Here is a 20703-nt window from a genome sequence, read left to right on the forward strand (position 1 = left end):
AATGTTGTTTTTGTTTCCTCCCTACTAGAAGAAAGAAGCTTCCCCTGCCTCAATTACCAGCAGCCTACAGGTTGCTAATAAGGATCCTGAATTACTCTCTTTTTTAGCTACTTTCATGTAGAATGCCACATATCTAAGGGTACTCCAGTTCCCTTACAGTCATTTCCTGTCTGACTCCAGGAACTGCAACAATTCATAAACACAGGAGATTTTAATAACCTTGTTTTCCTTTGGGAATTAATCCTTCAAGTCAGGAACCTCATTGTGCAAGAGTGCAATTAAGTACTTGGTATAATTGGAGCTCAGAAATGAGAAAGTGAGATGAAGAGAAAGAGAGAGAGATTATTATAATTTCCTTTGTAAAATATACTTTGTGGAATAAAAGGTTGATCTGATACCTATATAGCACATACTTACGTATACATGTTTTTATTTAGTGCTTTTTTATGTGCTAATGTTTTTAATAGATCATTTATACATTATCTTACTCCACAATACTGCCAGAATTGACCTATTGCAATAGCAACTGCAGTAGCTGAGAGAATTAAAGAAACTGATGAAAAGCTAGGCCCAGTAAGTGTGGGAACAAGGCAGCTCCAGGGCCCTTAGAGTTTTATGAAGCAGCTTTACAGCAAGGCTGTGCAATGACTCAGGTTCACAGCCCTCTGCTTTTGTGGAACTCAACTTAAAATTCAGTACAATGTCCTTGGTTAAGTCATACGCTTGCCCTATGTTCAGGGTCCAGGGTCCAGGGGAACAAATATGGGCAGTGCTCAATGGTATGGAGAGGGGCTACTGCCTAGACAGACAAGTAGAAAATATGCTGAAGGGCCATTATGAGTTTGAAGCTATTACTTGAAATGTCTGCCTTGTGTACTAAGTGGCATATATTGTGTCTTCCATGTTAATGTTATGAATATTCAATAAATATTGGGTAGAGGGTACCAGACCTAATGCTTCAATGAATACAATTATTCATTTGTTTATTTACATGTACATGAATTCCACTTATTCCAACAAATATCTAGAGTCCAAATTATGCCATATATTAATCACTTGCTAAGAGAGATAGCAAGTGAACTGTAAAATGGGTTAGACATATTCCCTTGGCTCAAGAAATGTAAACTATCTCTGGGAGAAAAATATTGTACAGTCTTATTTAGATTTCAAAATTCTGATGAAATCTACAGAGATAGGAAAAAGTAAGTAATAAAGAGAGTTTTTGTTGTTGTTGTTGATGCCACTGTTGTTTATAAATGCCCCAAATCATGGAAGGAGCTGGCATTTGGCTTGTTTTTCAGGACTTTTGTCTGTGAAGTTTCTGATCAAGTTTTAGTGCATATAGTGCCTTAGATAGCTACACCACTCTGAAAACATCTGGAATCTGGAATCATTATTAAAAATTAATAATGTTTTTCTTACATACTAAACAAATGATAAAATGATGTAAAACTAGATAATTATACTATCCTATTTATCTTTCTTTCTTTTTTTTTTTTTCCTTTTCAGTATGAGAGAGGAAACTCAGGGCCTGGCATATACTGGGCAGAAACCTTACCTCTGAGCCACACCCCCAGTCCAATCCTTGATTATCTTTAAATTTTGGAGCACCATGACTGGCATGAAGAATTATTTTCTTATCAAAAAAGAGACGATTCATTTTAATTAGGTAACTATTAATGTTTTATTATCTTATGAAATGACTAAATCAAGCTAATTAATATATGGATTACCTTTTTTTGTAGTGAAAACATTTAAAATCTACTCTCAAAAATTTTAAAGGCTACAGTACAATTTTATTAATTCTAATCATATTATTGTGCAATAGATCTCTTGAACATGTTTCCCCTATTTAACTGAAATTTAGCGTCCTTTGATCAATATTCCCTTTTAGCAAGCCCCAGTCCTTGATAAACCCCTTTCTACTCTCCACTTCTATTAGTTCAAATTTTTAATAATTCCTATACCAGAGAAAATGCACAGTACTTTTCTTCCTCTTTATGGCTTATAAATAAGATCCCTGAACTACAGAATTTTGAGATATTTGTTCAGGAAAAAAGGAGAAAAATAGACACAAAATTAAAAAAAATGCAATTGGCAAAGGGCAAAAGCCTGGCATTAGCTTCATATGATAGCATCAGAGCAGATGTTTATTTACTTAAGTTTCTATGTATGACAGTACACTAAAACCAGATTTCAATTCTCTTATCTGGATGGGCCTCCCACAGATGCCCTCTAGGAATGCTTACAAGGTAGGAACCAACAGAGGAGAGCAACAAATGGGTAGGAGAATAATAAACCCCACTCTGTGGCTTTAGAACATTTTCTTGTAAATGAGTTTAGGCATAATGTAGAACCAACATAATTACTACTACACCACTGGGTTTCGAAATGACTCTGCTTTTCTTCCTCAGGAGTAATTACTCTGTATTTTTTTCCACTTCATTTTTTTAGATTTCCTTATCATTCTCATTTGACCCCAGTCTGAAATATTCTTTCCTTCTCTTGAAAACAGCTTTTTAAAAAGTAAATGTTGCAAACTCATTGCAAAACAGTAAAAAAACACAAAAAATAAAATGAAAGTTATTCAAATCCCCACAAATAGGATTACATATTTTAACATTTAGGTGGACATTGTTTCCAATGTCCATTTATACGTGGACAATTGTATTGGGGTAAAATAATGTGCAAGTATTCACAACTTCTGTAAGAGATGGTGTGGCTCAGGCCAGGGAGATAAAATACATCCTATTTGTTACAGATGGGAACAACATGTCAAAAATAGATAGAAATCCCAAGAATAAATACATGGGACTTTCAATAGTAGAAGAAGAAAGGAATGCTATAAAGATCAATCATCTCCAAGCAGGGTGAAGATGACAAAGAAGATACCTTAGAGAAAAGTCTTCATTCCCCCCATCTGAGGTATTCCCGGTGGGGTTAACTCATTGAGTACAATGTGATTTGGTGACAAAGAGTGTTCTGGTATTGTGTCTGTCACAATCACACTCCACCTTCCTATTTTTGTGTTCTTTGGAAAGTCACATCTTATATAAAGATGTATATATAGTATATTTAAACATTTCTAACTATGCAATTCATGAAACCTTAGAGTCACAAAACTAAAATCTTTAAATATAACATTTTTGTGTTTTCTGCATTGTAAAAATTTGTATTTAAAAAGAGTATTTGTGGTAAGAATATTTAAAATTGATCTACCTTAACAGATTTGTAAGTATACTATACAGATACAGAAGAATATGTTCATAGTTGTATCTCTAGAATACCAAATTTATTATGATTTATTATCATAATCAAATTTTCAAATGCTCTAAAATGATTGCTTTTGACCAAAACCAAATTTAAACCTTTTTTAATAACCCAAGAGAGCAATTGTTGCAATGAATTTGTTTTTGGCGCTAGACTCCAGGCCAAATGAAAAGAATTTAGATATTCATTAAAATATCATGTGGTCTACTTCTTCATGTAGAATAGATAGGTTGGGTATTGAACATCCTCACACTTGCTTGCAACTGATCATCTTCTATTCTTGGAGTTAAAAACTGTACCTCCTGCCTTTTCATGATCCCTCTGAAGCCTTATTCATAATATATGCTGAAGCAGGAACCCTCTGAGCATAAGCAATTAAATACTGAATGTTCAGGGAGTTTGGGTATTACAAAATAGTGCACAGTCATCAAGTTTCTTTTCAAGATATTGGATATCAAAAAGCTTTGGAATCCTTCCTGACCATCCCATTTTTCTGTGTTGGGTTCATATCTCATGGACACCCTTTGTTCTCTATAGATGTCAGGATTTGGCCTGTCCTGTGATTATTTTCAATTTCTACTTATTTTCTTACTTCTTGTGGTTCTTGTTTCCCATGGGCCAGAACTTAATCATAAGGTGACACTGGATTTAAGAAAGATGGGAAAATGTTTTATTTTGGAATAGCCATAGACTTGGTTTCACTTAGGATACCTACTAATATGAAAAGAAGGTGAGGATCAATGTTCAAAAATACCTATCAAGGCCAAAGCACAAGAACAGACTTTGATGTGGAGATTCCGCATCTGAAGTAGCCTCTATTTGTTCTGTAATGTACTACACTCATGTATTGCATAAAAGGGTTTCTGTCCACAGGCAATAGCACATCTTTAATGGTGTCCCATAAAATAATTATAAAGCTGAAAGATTTCTATTTCTCTGTGGTGTCATACCCATCCTAATGTCATAGAAGGATGCATCATATGTAATGCTGTATAAATGAACCTATTGTGCTGTCAGTCACATACAAGAAGGGCACAATAAATTATGGAAGCTACATAGTATTTGTCAGAGATGATAAATGACTATGTTATTGATTTATACATTTACCATATTATATTCTTTACCATTGTTTATAGTGTACAACTATAAAAACCATTTAGGAAAAGAAAACCTTACTATATACCAGCAGGAGCCTCATACATCTTATGTTTGATGCATATCTTGATTACATCAAGGGCCCATGTCCTGTAATTGACATGGACTTTTGGGTCTGTGTTAGTACACTTTTGATAAATAATAAAGAAATTGCCCAATGAAATATGTTTCAGAACATGTTCATTAGCTGAGCCATGCATGCTGGTTTCAGTTTCTTGATGCACTTCTACCATCAGATATTTACTTTATGCTTATTTGTTTGTTTATTGATTTTTCCCTCCATTTATAATATAAGCTCCAAATGGAGAAGAATTTGTCTTTTTTTTGCCAAATGCCAATGTGCAGAATAGTATCTTCTGTTTTGTATAGAAGCCCAGTAAATACATGTTGACTAAAAGAATGAATTATATGTTTCTCTAATAAAAGTTTGATCATTGGACTCATTAAATATTTTATCTGAAAAGTGTAAAACTATTGACTGTATTTGAACAAATGTGAATAAACTCAAAATATAATGCACCCATGATTTAATAAATATAAAGGTCTGTTTACTTGTTATTGTGCCAGGTTCAGGGTCATTTGACCTATTTCTCTTTACAATAACCAGCAACATATATGTATCCCCTGATTCTGTCCTTCCAAGCAGATTCTGTGTCTGGTCTGCAGCAGACTTCTTTTTCTAAGCTTGTGACTCAGCTAGATCAGAGGATGAATGCTGCTCATTTTTCCAGCTTTTTTCTCCTGTTGCCAGAAACTTCAGCCAATAAAGTGAAGATGTAGCTGAGGGAAAAAATATATATACATAAACATATGAAATATATAATATATATAAAATATATAAATATTATATACATATGATTTCTATCCAGAGAAATAGACCATCCTTTCTCATAATTAGTCATATATATATATATATATATATATATATATGTATTATTGTTTACTACTGATAAAATCAAATTTGTTCTTCTTCTTATGCATTGCTTTACTCTTTATGTATATGTATGTGTGTGTGTGTGTGTGTGTGTTTACTTTCACATGCATTAAGATCAATTAGATCTTAAAAACAACCCAGGGAATTAGCTATACCACTATCCTCATTTCACAGATGCAAGAAGAAAAAAATTGCCATGACAAATACATCACAAAGACCAAATCAAACTGAGTCTTTCATACACATATATACGCTACATAGATTTTTCTATATTGATATGAACTTCTTTGATCCAGATTTAATNGGCTGGCCCAGGTTTTCCACTTCTCATAACAGGCTGTTAGGGTGTGGTCTACTGGATTCTCTTGCTCTTCCCCTCCCTGCCTGCCTGTGACTGCTTCTGTCAGACTCTTACATCTCTGATATCCTGTCCAGACAGAGCTCCCAGGCTGAGAGAGAAGCTCTCTCTCCTGGGTAGCTGAGAGCTTGGATTTTTCTCAGTCTTTGGTTTGCTTTGGTCCTGTGTGAATCTACTGCCTTAAGTTTCCTGTGGGTGTTATTAGATGTTCTTTCTCTGACTTAGCCCAGACTCTTCTACCTATCCCACTTAGGGATCATCCTGGAAGCCCTTTTCCTCAGCATGTTCTCCTCTTCTCTAACCTGCTACTTTCCTCTTGTGTTGCTTTAACATGTGGGGTGTTTTACAAAGCACTGTTTTTATTCAATTGTCTGTAATAACAGATTTGGAATGAGGAACCTGGTTATTGCTGTGGATTTATATAGCAGGGCTTGTTGCATAGGAAATACAAGTGATATCACATGGATAATCAGCATGAGCATGATTTCCAATTTTGTTAAAGTGGAGGTTATGTTTGTTTGTTGTTCTGGGTGTGGGCGTGTGTGTCGGTGGGTATGTGTGCATGTTTGTGATTCTGTGGATCTAACTCTAGGTCTTATTTGTTGTAGACAAGTATTTCATCACTAGCAAAATCATCACCCTAATATGTGCTTTAAATAATTATTTGGATCAGTATAGTGAGTTTACAAATATTTTTACCCAATGCTTCAGAAAGCTTGGGCAGGGATCGTTCCAGAAGGAAAGCTGTTCCTCGAAAGAGCCCCTGTTTTCGTGCCTGCAGGTCCCTTAGGTAAGCATGGCATTCTCTATATTCTATCCAGGGCTCTGGATAAGCACATGTGTGCTATTGTTCTCCAGCATGCTCTGAGCTCCAGTTGGTGCCATTTTAACTCTTTAAGTCTTATTTTTAGTTAAAGACCCTGTTGGTCCTGGAGATGGCAGACCAAGTCACACTGTGTCAGATCAGGGAGAGGCAAGCTAGCACATGATCCAGTGCAGAATGGACTCAAAATGACTCCCAGGAGCATGAGGATTCAGCATTAGGATCAAACCCACCTGTGGGCCCCCTGGATAAAAGAATTGCCATTAAATCATGCTTTTGGTACATAAGATGTATCTCTGTTGATATGTATCAAATTACATGGAATGTACCTCCAAAATGATTATAAAATTTGATAGGAATGTTTAGGACAGTCTGATTTAAAATGTGGGACATGTTGCATGTACACTACTTGAATACTAGAATAATTTGGATATAGCAATTAAAAAAAGAACTGTGACATGTAAAAGAAAAGTCACAAGGCATATGGTACAAGGTCTAGGAGACTTAAGATGCTTCTTACATGGGGGTCTGAATAGAATGATTCATAATGATTAACAATAAATATTTATTGAATAATAGTAAAATGACAACAGCAACAATCCTGGTATCTGTTCCAGTTTAAAAATACTAATGTAGGAACTTTGCATATATCAATCCAAGTGTGAAATGAAGGTCTGATGGTTATTATTTTGGAAAGATAATACCAAATTTCAAGGGAGATTAAGGTTATGATAGTATAGTGGGAAATGAGGGTCAGAATACGAAGATCTGGAAGCAATAATTTATTAGTAGCACCACAGCTCAGAGGGATAATTGCCAATGTCTAAGCCCCAAGCATAATAGGGCTTATACTCTTATACTTAAGCAAATTTGGGGTACATCAAGGTAAGGGAGTTGGTGCAATTCTATTGGAAGGTGCATTCTACATTTCTTATATAGGTATAAGTTTGTCAACAATCTAGGGACTCAGCTCACATAGCGTAGGGATTTTTATGGCACTAAGCCTAAAGGGGGATTGTTCTATTCCCACTACTTTTTTCCAGCTTCTGTTACTGCAGTTATCTGTTACAGCTACTTGTTAGCCGCTTCAAATCTCTATGGTTAAATGTCAGTAAGCAGAGATGCTATGTGTTAGTGTGCAAAACCACAGCCTGTCTGCTCTTAAACTGCTAAAATTCTCATTTTGTTCTACCATGGGATCCATTCAATATTCCCAAGGGAACAGTGTATTAAACGCACTTTGAGCTTTTGAAAAAGTGGAATTGCTGTTTTAAGTAGCCTCAAGGGTTTTAAAATTTCCTGTTTAGTGAACCTTGTTGAATCATACAGCATCACCCACCCCCACTCCTGGGGAGGGTTGTCATTTAGAAGGAGCCAAACTATCAGACTCTGTCCCCTTTCCCTCCTCCTTTTGTTCTAGATCCAACCATAACTTCCTGAATGTATTCTTGTGCAAGAGGGAGGCTCATAATGTACTAATATTTGGATGCATATCTCCCAATATGTCACTCTGCTCATGATGTGTCTTTTCCTCAGATCACCGTGTCAACATGGAGGACTCCTGCGGCCTAATCACTCTCCAACAGGAGCCAGGTAAGCCTGATGTCCAACCCTTGTGTACCAGTGCTAGCCCAATCCCTGACCTGCAAGAGGTCTTCTATTATAGCTTGTGGAACTCTTGAAACCTGACCTATCCCCAGTGGCACTGAAGAACTTCTCTGTAACATTGTCCATCCATGAGTTTGTGGCCAGTGTGTCTGCAAACTTAAACTGTGAGAATGAGGAGAAAGTCCCTTTGGAAGCCTCCTTTATGTACCCAATGGATGAAGACTTTGATGTCTTTAGCTTCGAGGACTTGGTGGATGGGAAGAAAATTGTGGCAGAATTACAGGACAAGATGGAGGTACAGGAGATGGGTTCTTTGTCTTCTCCCTTCCTTTAACCTTAATGATTAATGTGAATTCTTTAAGATCTGATTCAAATGCACCTTCACAAAAATTGCTGGTGTTGGATTCTTTTCCCTTCACTCACATCTAAATTCTGATTTTCCTGAAATCATTTAGGGATAAATCAATTAGAGGCATTCAAACTCCAGCTGTGTAATTGAGAAGACCCATTAATTTCTTTCTCTAACAGTCTTTATTTTCTGCAGTCCTGTCTTCTCATTCGTTGTTACCTTTCTTTCCCATCCCTCCTATTTTCCTTAGGCCCAACACAGCTATGAGGATGCCATATCCCAGGGTCAGGAGGCCTACTTATTGGAGGAGGACTCATACTCCAGATCTGTTGCAATGTGGGGAACCTCCAGCCTGGGTCAAATGTGGAGTTCACCCTGAGGTATGTTCAGGAGCTGCCCTTGGACGTTGATGGGGCCCTACGCTATGTGCTCCCAGCCATCCTAAATCCCTGGTGAGACCTTCTCCCCTTTGAATACTGGGGTGGCATAATAGGGGATTTTTTTTTCTTCATTTTGGGGTGTGCCAAAACTATTAGACAGGAAAACAGAATGAAAGTAATTTTTTGTAGAACATCTTAAAGACAGTTGCCTTGATATGAAAACTCCTCTAGTCCCCTTGGAGGAATGGCCCTACACAATCAGCATGGTTGCCACCATCAGCTCCCAGCATGGCATCCAGAGGGTCCACTCCAACTGCCCCTTGAGTGCTGTTGAGTTCCTTGCAGATGATAAGACTTCTGCTCAGATAATCAGTAAGAGAGGACTGTTGTTGCCAGGACCCTATTCCTTGGGTCTTGACTTTGTCCAGCCCTTCCCAGGTGGTCCTTACTTTTCCCTATTAACCCAGAGGGGATGCACTGTGCTCCCTCCTCACCCAGGTTTAATGTGCTGAGTCTTCTCCTGATTCTCCCTCTGCTCCTGGTCATGCTCACTGGTGGAGGAAGCTTGTGGCCCTCAGCTCTGACCTCAGATCCAGGCAGCAGAGAGTGGGTTATAACCTGATTCCCTTGATAGTCCCCAACTCAGGTTTCCTTGGCTGAAGAACACAAGTTTAACAGGGATGTGGAACTCCTGATTTACTACAGAGAAGTACACAGCCCCTGAGTATCTGAGGAGATGGGGATGCCTGAGAAGAAGCCAGGTATTTTTTTTCTCCCTTTGTACTCACTTTTTGGCAGATGACTGTCTTAGAATCACTCTCAAATATCCTCACTTCCATTTTCTATCCAATAGCAGCTAAACCTACTCAAGTGAAATATTGAAAGAGCTTCACTGCAGCATGCAAAGAGATTGGCTTGGGAGTACGCTGTGGCATTGTCTTATAGGCAAGTTTAAGTAGTAGTTAGATGAATAATGTGAACAAATAATTCATAACAGAAAATACAGGCATTTATATACATGCAACAGTGAGCAGTCCAGATATAAATGCAAATAAAAATGAGCATATGACATCTTTATATTTTAAAATATCAAAGATTTGCAAGTATAATGCTTCATGTTACAAAAGGTATAGTGAGTTTGGCACTTGTGAACAAAATGTTCTGTGTCGATCTTTTCAAGACAAATTTTGCCATATATATCGAAATAAATGCTCAATTTGGTAACTGCAATTTTTGGAATGTTACCTAAGGAAATAAATCTAAATACAAATAAAAATATGCACTGGATACACTTTAATAACAATTTTAATAACATCAAGTGTTAAATGATTTAAATTATTTCATTCACTATGCTGTGCCCTCATTAATGTGATAAGTTAATATGTAGCTACTGAAATATTATACATTGGCATTTTGGAATAATTTGGAAGAAAGGCCTCCATGTAACTGGAAGTAATAAATAAGTCTCACAAGCAGGTTACCACTATAAAATAACATATGCCATAGGAAAAAAACATTTTTTAAAAAAGGAAGTATGAACATAGTCATTGGGATTAGATTAAGACAATGTTTGGTTTCTTAATTTCTTTTTATATTCCAGTGAATAACCATTATTGATAGATTCTTCATACCTACCTGTAATATTCCTGAAATTCTTTCTTTTTTTAAATTGTGACAAATAATAAAATTTAACACCTTAAATATTTCAAGTGGACAGTTCTGTGACCTTAATTAATTTATCTTTCACCACAATCACCAGTATTCATCTCTAAAATTTTATAAAGCCCTAATTATTAATTTCTAATACTGTTTAGTGTCTTAATAAGTTCAGTTTCTTACTTTTCCCTAATTTTTCTTATTATCTAAATCTTCCTGAACACATATGTGCTTTTCATAATAACAAAAATTGGTACAACCAAGTCAGTCTATTGTTCTCTTGGGCCTTCCTGGCTGCCTGTATTGGGGTGCAGGGACCATAAAGTATTACTGGAAAGATACCTCCACTTAGCAGCATTTTCCACATGGTTAGAATGGAGGTATTGTTGGGGACAGTCACATTCACAGTGACATGGTTGGGACTAGACTCATGCTTATACAACTACAACCGCTGTGAAGACAGTTCTCTGGAGTCAGTTTCCACAAGCCATCCCAGGCTCTCATTACTGATGTGTGGCCAAGGTAATTTCATACACTTGAACTTGCAAAGTGGCATTCTTTGGGTGGCCTCACTTGGCAACCATAATTCCTTAGGGCCAGCTGTCCATGATGAGGTCCCAACCTCAAAAATGTTTGCTATAACCAGTTCATCTCTCATGAAGCTGCACTCTCTGCCTTGTACATTAGTTATCTGTGTTTGATTCCTATTGGTGAGCTCTTTAGACCTGTGAAATATGTTACTAGTGATTGGTTCTCAGAACATTATTTCATAATGTTCAATTTAAGGATTGAGATCTCTGTCTCTTTTCTTGTCTGATATTTTTCTAGGCCCCATTCAGATGTTCTTATCTACTCTCATGGTCAGTTCTATAGCCCAAAGAGGGACATCAAGGACATACTTATCAGTCTCATGAATCTCTTCCAGCAATGATATTCAGGTGCAGCTTTGCAGCTCACATATTTGGTCGATTTGATTTGCTGTACACTTAACCACAAGGAAGCAAATGAAATCTTGGAATGGCAACCTGGCTCAATAAAAACGTTTTATTGTTGTGCCTCATGAAGCATACCAGTATAGAGGGGAAAGCACAACATATTTTTTAAAAATTTAGAAGAATTTACTATATTAAGGGAATGATGTCTTTTTAAAATTAAAATTTAATTAAAAAATAACTGTATAAAAATAACTTTTAGAAATAATTTTATAAAATTATTAAGAGTTAAATATGAGTTGAGTCCTCAGCTAAGTTTCATAAGGGTATTGTATTACTTAACCAACAAAACAATCATATTAAGTAGATATTATATACCTTGATTTTTCAGATGAGGAAACTGGGGATAGCAAGGGGTAGGGTTAAGGTTTGAAAAACCTTGTTTGAAAACAAGGAAGCCAAGATTGGTGAAGTTAAAGATAATTTGAAGGAGGCTGAAAGAATTATAGTAGACAATACACATGCAGTGCTCACCATGTATCTTGTGGTATTCTGAACAGTTCATATGTACTAACTCCCATCATTCTTATTCAACCTTTCTGACGTCTCAGGACAGTGGCAGCCCAACAAAACCCTTGTCACAGAAAGGAATCTACCTTACTCATCAAAACAATGCTGCATTGTATAACCAGATGTCTGGATTGTATATACATCATTTTTTCAATTAGTCTTTATCAAATATTTTGTGAATGATACCTACTATATTCAGTAGCCTGTTTGATTAGTAGAGTATCCCATGAATAAAGGATTAAACTGAAACAGGTTCCATAGTCATATTGAATCTCAGGCTTCTAAGGATTTAATTCTGTCTCACTCATTTGCTAAGCTTCCAGGAAAATAGCTTCCAGGGACACTGTTTAAAGGGTTGATTATTCTTCCCTTACTTTTTTATGCCTCACATGCCAAAGCCCTTTATTAGCTAATACTGCATAAGAATCAAACACAGAAATTTAGATTTGAGATTTTTCTGTTCATTATTGAGTTCACTATAATTGATTCCTGGATGCTTTAAGATTCTTGCCCTTTTTTCTCGCAGGATCTTTATCCATTTTGTATAGGGAGATCCTTCTGTCATGGTGAGTTTCTATCCAGACATTCCTGAAGATGAGGCATCTGTGTGACCTGTGGAGAATTTGTCTTCCTTATGGACTGCTCAGGAAGTATGTGGTGCACCATGAATAACCAGAACCAGTCTCAGTCACGCATAGAGGCAGCCCAAGTAAATCTAGTTTCTTCTTCTGAGTCAGGTAGACAAGTGAGGATGAATCTGAGGAGTTAAAGTGGGGTGCATTTGGAGGTGTAGGTCTATTCTCCACCTGAGCAGCAGCTAGTACGACCACTCTGAGGCCTTGGAAGGTAATGTGGCATGAAACCAAGCCGACAGGCTACAGCCCCAAGAGTTGGCTTGGCAGGGTCTGAGAAGGTCCTCTCACTCTATCCTTACCCTCTCTACCCTTCAGGAAACACTGATTCTGCTGCTCAAGAGTTTGCCTATAGGCTGCTATTTCAACAACTATCAATTTGGATCTTCCTATGAGAAATTCTTTCCATAAGTTTCTGTAAAGACCAGAAAATTAATCCTTTAAAGAAAGGGATTAGATTGTTAAAGATATTACTGGAGAATTCATCTATGCTTTGGGGATTTCAGGTGGGATTACTATTTGATTTGGATTTCTCAACTATGTGCAATGTCCAACTTCTGTTCTATCCCTGTATTTGTCTCTTTCAGGAAGAGTGTGAACTCTACTCAGAAAACAATGGAGGAGGTGGTGAAGAGAATTAAGCTCATGAGCAAGGACCTAGGGGGCACTGAAATCTTGGCACCACTTCAGAACATTTACAGGAAGCCCTCCATCACTGGTCACCCCCTACGGGTAGGAATTGGAACAGACTTAACAGAAGGACGCAGGGAAATGAAAAAATCAATCCCTGAGCTTCACTGCAGGAGTTTTAAAATGTGATGTATAATTGGAAGACTCTATTTTATAATACTTAACTCAATCTGATGGACAGGGGAACTGCCTTTGTGGATTGCCCAAAAGCTTCTGACAAAGTCAGTGTGTGGAGGTGCTGAAAATCCCCAGAGTTGCAAACAGACCTGTGAGGACGCTGTGCAGTGCCAGGGGAAGTGCATGCCTGTTTGAAGAGCCCTGGAGTCTCTGGAATGAAACAATTAGAGTTTTCAAGAGCAAATTCTGATACCTTACGATGAGTTTAAAGTTTAATGTGTATTTTCTTTCTTTATACAGCTTTTTGTCTTCACAGATGGAGAAGTTGCTGAAACATTTAGTGTAATTTAAAAAGTTCAGTTTAACCACGAGAAACATAGGAACAATCTGAATGTGATTTTTGCTGGGGTGACCAGACCCTAATGGTGCCACTTGCAACCTACAGCCTCATGATACCAGTGTTTACATCAGGAATTGTCCTCAACACAAAATATGTATTGTATAAATTTTTACTATTACTATAATTATTATCTTATATTCATCTACACAGAAAATTTTAGTGAGTTCTATGTAGAGATTTCTGATCAGTAAAAACATTTAAATTTTTATTTCATACATGCAAATAATGAAAAACTATGCATGTAAGCACTATATATATAGCATAGGGGACAGTTCAAAGTTCATGTTGGAAAAGTAGCAGTGAGGATATCAAGACGCTGGCAGAATTTGGCCTTCAGAGAGAATGATACCAAATTAATTGCATTCAACCTAATGTGATGTCACTAGTTTTGAGGATGATGACTCACACTGACCCAAATGAAAAAAGACTTGTTATGTAAATCTAAATCCATAGTATTAATTTACAATGGAAACTATTTTTCCTGCTGTTTATATTAGTATTACCAAGGCATTCTCTGTTCATAGATACATTTATTTGGGAAATCAGACAGGTTCAGTTTGTTTTGGTGCACACAAACTAGGACACAGTAAGATCTTTTCAACGGAAAATCAGAAGGCCACATATTAAGAATGGCCTTCCTGGACAGATCCTATACCATAATAGTACCAGGAAGGTACACAGAAAAAGTTTATATATTTTCTTTCCCTTGTCAGAGTAATGCTCTGCTCAGCATAATGCTTAGTGCCATGTTGGCCATTTGGTTGGGAAATGAATGTGGATAGATTTGTTAAGTTTTCAGGTACCCAGTTCTTTATGTGGGAAATGGAAGAGAAACCTGATGCCAGAGATTCAGCATTATTAAATTCTACTACTAATTTCAGGTTATTTTAAAGTTCCCTGAATATACAACATGTTCAGTGAATGGCTTCTATTACAGTTCTCATCAGGGAAGTAGATTAACTTATCCTGTAGTTGTCACCATTCCTTGTTAATTGTGTAAGTCCACTCTTGAGTGCCCATGTCTACCTCCATTTATTTATAATTGCAGATGTTTCTCATTTGGCATTGGAGAAGGAATTTCCACCAGCTTAATAAAAAGCATTGCCCAGGTGACAGGGAGCACTTCAGAGTTCATCACAGGTAAGGACAGGATGCAGTTCAAACTGAGGGAAAAGCCCTGTGTCCAGAGATGGGCACTCCAGACCAAGTACACAGCAGGGTAGGGGACACTGCTGTAAGGGCAGGAGCCCAACGTGCCTGCAGTGTGCGTTTTCCCAAAGGCCTGGGCTTTGTCCTTAGCAGAGCTACATGTGGTCTCATACAAATGTGTCCACTGTACATCTGGAATATGGCCTAATTAGTTGGAAGACCAGAAATAAAAATTTAAAAGAGGTTAAGTCTTTTGTATTTGAGAACAAATTCAGAGAAACTAAGAGCTTTGGCTATCATGTTTGAGACTCCAGACCTGTGCTTCAGGACCTCTTTTAGTGGAAAATTGATGGTCCCTTATCAATGCACACAAGGAGATATCTCTGGTTCTATTTCTAAACTCCTCTTTTCTTTTTCTTTATTTTTTTTTTGGTACTGGTGATTGAACTCAGTGTCTCTCAATCACTAAGCCACATACCCAGCTCTATTTTGTATTTTAGTTAGAGACAGGGTCTCACTGAGTTTCTCAGCACCTTGCTTTTTGCTGAATATGACTTTGAATTTGCAATCCTCCTGCCTAAGCCTCCTGAGCTCCTGGGATTACAGGTGTGCACCACTGCACCCAGTTCTAAACTCTTCTTTCCCTGTTGCTGCTCTGTCTTCTTTAGTTCCATTATCTGGATATCAACTTCCCCTAGTATATCTTCATTCACATTTATGCTATTAAATCTCTCAACCTTTGCTTTCTCATGTGTAAAGCAAAAGAGAGAATACCCACATCCCAAGATAGTATTAATAATTAGGTATAACATGTGTTATGTCACACAGCACCTGATACATAATAAACATTCAGTTAATTGTGGGTATCCTTCTCATCCTTATTTGTTTCTGCCTATTTGGTTCCCTTTCTTCCATCAGGCTCTTATGTCCTTGAACCACTCTCTACAGCTATATGCAGTATCTCTCTGAGCTGGAATTTGCCTCTTGGTGTGCCTGCTACCATGCTTTCCTCAGAACCAACTGCCATGTTTAAAGATCAGAGGTTAATCATATATGCCCTGCTCATTGGTAAAATGCAGGTGAGGCAGATTAGCAACTGCCCTGACAATTTCAATAAAGTTGGTAAGTAGATTTACATTTCAGCAAGACTGCAAATCCCAGGGAGAGCCAGCCCACCATCTTCCCCATCGTTTCAAGTCTCTGACTTCCTGGGCTATCTGATGGCTATTTAGAAATTTTAATGTGCTGAGCTGAGGAGGTGCCACTGTTCTAATCATTTGGTCATTTCTGCCTTCCATCACTTCTCTTCTCTAATTTTTAGGCAGTTGAGTCTACAGGAGAAGTATGCCTCAAGTACATGCTCCAGAACAAGAGTTTTAAGCATAAGCTGACATTTTCTCTACAACCCATGCCAGATGCCAAGTAAGAATTCAGTTTCCCTATTCTTTTGCCACATTTCTCTTCATTTTTCTTCCCTTTTTCTTTTTTCTGTCATCCTTGCTGTTTGGGTTCCTTTTCTTGATTTTGTCTTTAATTTTTTCCCTACATTTTCTTTTTTCTTTATAAAACATTCAGTCTTGTCTCTGCTCTTCTCTGAACTTTTCTTCCTTTTGCCATTCCTAACATTTAGAACCCAAAGTAACTGTGGGTGTTTTCTGTAAGTCTCAGAATGTTTTATTTCATTTTTTCTCTTAGATTCACCATTCACCATCTTGCTAAAAAGTCCTTGACCAGAGAAAAGACTTGGGTTTCAGTGAGACCCTAGTTAAAGATAAAGAAGACGTGTTGAAGATCAGCATTGAATCTGGAGACATCAGCTCCTTTACAGAATTTATTGCTATAAACAAGGAGCTTAAACACCCAGTTCAGGGGTGTTTAAGGCAGATTCCAAGGCCAATTCTGTACAATGATGCCTGTAGGAGGCCAAGAATGTGTTTTACTGGTGAGTTTATCCCATTCAGACTCCCAGAGACTAGGTGTCCTGGATATCTGAGCATACTATTTAAAGGAAAAGCTTGTGAAAACCTGAAATTGTCTCATTTTCCTTGTGCCTCCACATTCAAGGTTGTCTGGTGAATGTTAAACATTTTTTCTGTGCTAAGGAGCTAAAATGTGGCCCACTGGCAGAGAGATTTAATATGGAAGGATATTAGAATATAGGAAGTACAGAGAAGAATCAAAAAACCAAATTATTGCCAGGCACAGTGGCACACGCCTATAATCCTAGAGACTCAGGAGACTGAGATAGGAGGATCTTGAGTTCAAAGCCAACCTCAGCAAAAGTGAGGAGCTAAGCATCTCAGTGAGACCCTGTCTCTAAATGAAAGACAAAATAGAGCTAGGAATGTGGCTCAGTGGTCGAGTGCCCTGAATTCAATCCCCAGTATCCCCTCCAAAATAAACCAGTTTAAATCTGAAGCTAATTTATCAATGATATGGTAAATGATCTCCCAGATGGCTGGTGTTTGTCATGACCTGATACTGGGAGTGGTAGAAGAGAGGACTCAAGCAAAAGAAAAATAGCCCCTGAAGTTCGTTGGAAAGTTTCTATTTCTCCCCCAGGGAGAAGTAGAAACATTTGTGTAGAAGAGGGTCCAGTATCTCAATTTATGTAGTGGAACCAAACTACTAAAAAGAACCATAGTATATGTGAATCTTGTTAGCATTACTCAGCAGATTTGGCATAAGAATGGAGCAAGTAGAGAGTTGGGCTAATTTCAATGTTGGGAGTTTGCTAGATAGGTGTGATGAAAGCAAATTAACAATATGGAGTTGAAAATATCAGTAATGGAGTGGCAACTGTTGGACTTGATATTTAGATTGCATACAGAATAAAGATGAAAGGAAGTTTATATATGGGAAAAATAGAGAAATCAAGACTTATATATTTTAGATGAGGTCAAAGTTCAGGTAAAATAAGAATGTCTATGTAAGAAACTGGAAAAATGAATATTATAAAAGTAAGATTTTTTAGTTTATTTTTTATAAATGGCACAATTCTGCATGATAAAAGGCTTATCATGTCTGGGAGTGTAAAATTGAAGGATAAAATACAGCTAAAGTCATTGAATTTGAGGAGGTTAAGAAGCTTTGCATCAGGAAACTGGGTAGGCTGTCTCCATGGGTATGCTGAAAACCTTCAAGATGATGGCAGACCTTAGAATGAAGTAGAAGTCTACAATCTGGGTTTCAGAAGCCTTAATTCCTAAAAAGGATAATGCAAATCGATTGCAAATTTACCCACTAATTGTTTCATGACAAGAGAGCTCTCTTGAGAAATATATATTGAATGTTCTGGTGAGATTGATCCTCATGAACAGACCATGAGCTAACACATTCCCTCCCCCGCTGCCGCCTTTTTCCCCATCTCTCCCCCATACTTTGTTCAGGGAAACACTAATTATTCTAAGGATATACAGAACACTTATCCAAATCCCTAAAATGAATGGATTAATAATAATCCTCTCTCATAGGGTCTGCTGCAGTCGTGCTAGGAAGCAGTAGTGATATGGTGGAAACTGAGCTAAGCTTGGGAATGCCTGGGCTCTTCTGTTGTTTAACCTTAGGAAAGAGCTCTAAGTTCCTGTGTTCATATTTGTAAAATTGGGTTAAGACAAACCATCTTACACATTTTTTAATAATCAATCCAAGCAACATGAAAATGTACTGGGAAACTACAACAACCACAAATGTTAGATGAAATTGCTTATGAATGAGTGTTTAAAATTACAATTAATGATGAATTTGTTTTTCTTTATAACTCAAAGAAGGAGTCATACTGTTTTTGATTTGAGATACAGCCTTATCTTTAACCAACTTAGTTACCCCAGTTACTTTGATTAAACACTTAGAGACTAAATTGTATACCTTAAAATATCGGGGAGATACTACCTGTCTAATAAATTTACGGTATTAAATTAAAGAGATTGTGTTTACAGATCACACAAGACAATGCCAGAACATAGGAAATGAACAATAAGCCTTAACTATTATTAAAACTATTGTCTAGCTGGGCTCAGTGGTTCATGCCTGTAATCCCAGTGGCTCAGGAGGTCGAGGCAGGAGGATCTATGCACTTTAGGCAGCTTCATTAATGTTTCTGAGTTTCAGTTTCTTATCTGTGGATCTGAATAGTAATAATAATGGTAACTTATTCTTATTAGTACACTTAAAAAATAAATCACACTTTTAAAAGTGTGATCCCATTCTTGGAACATAATAAGCATTCATTATATGGGTGTGTGTACGTGTGTGTGTGTATGTATGTTCTATTATTATTACCATTATCATTACATATGTATTCAAGTATTATTACATTATCTTTATGTATATTCAATTATTATTAATAGTATTATCATTACTAAGTGAATAATGAGAAGAAGAGAAACCAGTAGGGGTTCTGTTTTTGGGATTGAGGTCTCTGATAGCTACATGACTGTGGCATGCTTGGTGGCTAGGAAGTTTCTGTGCAAAGACACAGAATGCCTGGCTGCTGGGAAATCTTCTGTGCAAAGACACAGGATGCCTGGCTGCTGTATCTTCATGTTCTTCATGAGGAGGCTCTGTGTTAGTCTTATCAGCCTCAACCTTGATCCCAGGCACACAACTCTGGGAATAAAGGAACTCTCTTGTTAGACAACCATAATGTATCACTGAGCCTAAACCTGCACACATAACAGTAACTTTATACAATGAACTTTCTTGAGAGCTATACAAAGCTCCTAACACATTGCAACTTAGTGTATAACTGAGGAATACCTTGCATAATGTTGCTAAGTCTGTAACCTGCCAAGTAATACAATGAACACTATGTACTAATGATGCCAATGACCTAAAGTAACCTATTGATGTAAATAAGGCTTGGCAGCTTGACCTCTCTGCCATTCTGCCATCTTTCTTTCCTGCCTCTGCATTTTGTCTCTGTGTCACTTTTCATTTTCCTTATAGGAACTTACATGTCCCAGGCACCACACCACACTTCACTTGTATAACCTTCCTGATTAGCGGTGTTCTTTGCTTTTATTCTACATGAGACACCGTATTTCCCACTTCATCAGTAACATGAATTTGACACTTTCCTTGCTGCTGCTATATTTTGCTAATATTTTCAAGTTGCTATAGTCCATGTAGAATAGATTAAAGGGATAGAAAGAGCCAGAGCACTTTCTTGAGATAGAATTGTGGATTTTAGCATTATCAAATCTAGAGGAATGTAATCTGAAGAGGATGTGATATAAGTCTACTCAATAGTGTTAACAAGACATTTACTTGAAAATAATTACAAAATACAAGCATTAATGGAAGGTGCTTAACGAACTATGTTTCAGATGTATAAAATAAAGAAAGAATTTTTCTTAGGATTTAGGGGATTTTTTAAAAGAATTTTTAGTTGTACATTGTAATTATATATAGAGAGATTTATTAGTCATAATCTAACATGAAAATTACAGGATTTGATGAGTGTCATTTGCCAGTATCTTCTCTTTCTCTCCTCTCCTGCTTTCCTTGATCTACTTGTTCTACTCATTTCATATCCCTTCTACTATTATAATTATGGCAATTATTAGTATTATTTTAATTAATGGATTATTATAATATAACTTGTATATATAATATACATAGTCATACAAATATGATTATATATATATATATATATATATATATATATATATATATATAT

General features: G+C 36.9%; 1 protein-coding gene and 2 pseudogenes across 1 annotated transcript in view; 2 read left to right on the forward strand and 1 right to left on the reverse strand.

Annotated features, from left to right (window-relative positions):
- LOC107145645 overlaps positions 1-3584 on the reverse strand; it is a 70164-nt pseudogene extending 66580 nt beyond the window's left edge.
- A 4506-nt stretch (positions 3585-8090) lies between these two features.
- LOC107145646 lies at positions 8091-17288 on the forward strand (annotated as a pseudogene).
- LOC107145747 (olfactory receptor 150-like) overlaps positions 13278-20703 on the forward strand; it is a 41591-nt gene continuing 34165 nt past the window's right edge. Inside the window, exons 1-2 of the mRNA XM_048795707.1 lie at positions 13278-13399; positions 14923-15014. The gene's annotated coding sequence lies outside the window, so the exon portion shown is untranslated. The remainder of the gene's footprint in view (positions 13400-14922; positions 15015-20703) is intronic.

The sequence above is a fragment of the Marmota marmota genome, unplaced genomic scaffold (genome assembly GCF_001458135.2).
Source record: "Marmota marmota marmota unplaced genomic scaffold, marMar, whole genome shotgun sequence".
In the NCBI taxonomy this organism is placed as follows: Eukaryota; Metazoa; Chordata; class Mammalia; order Rodentia; family Sciuridae; genus Marmota; species Marmota marmota.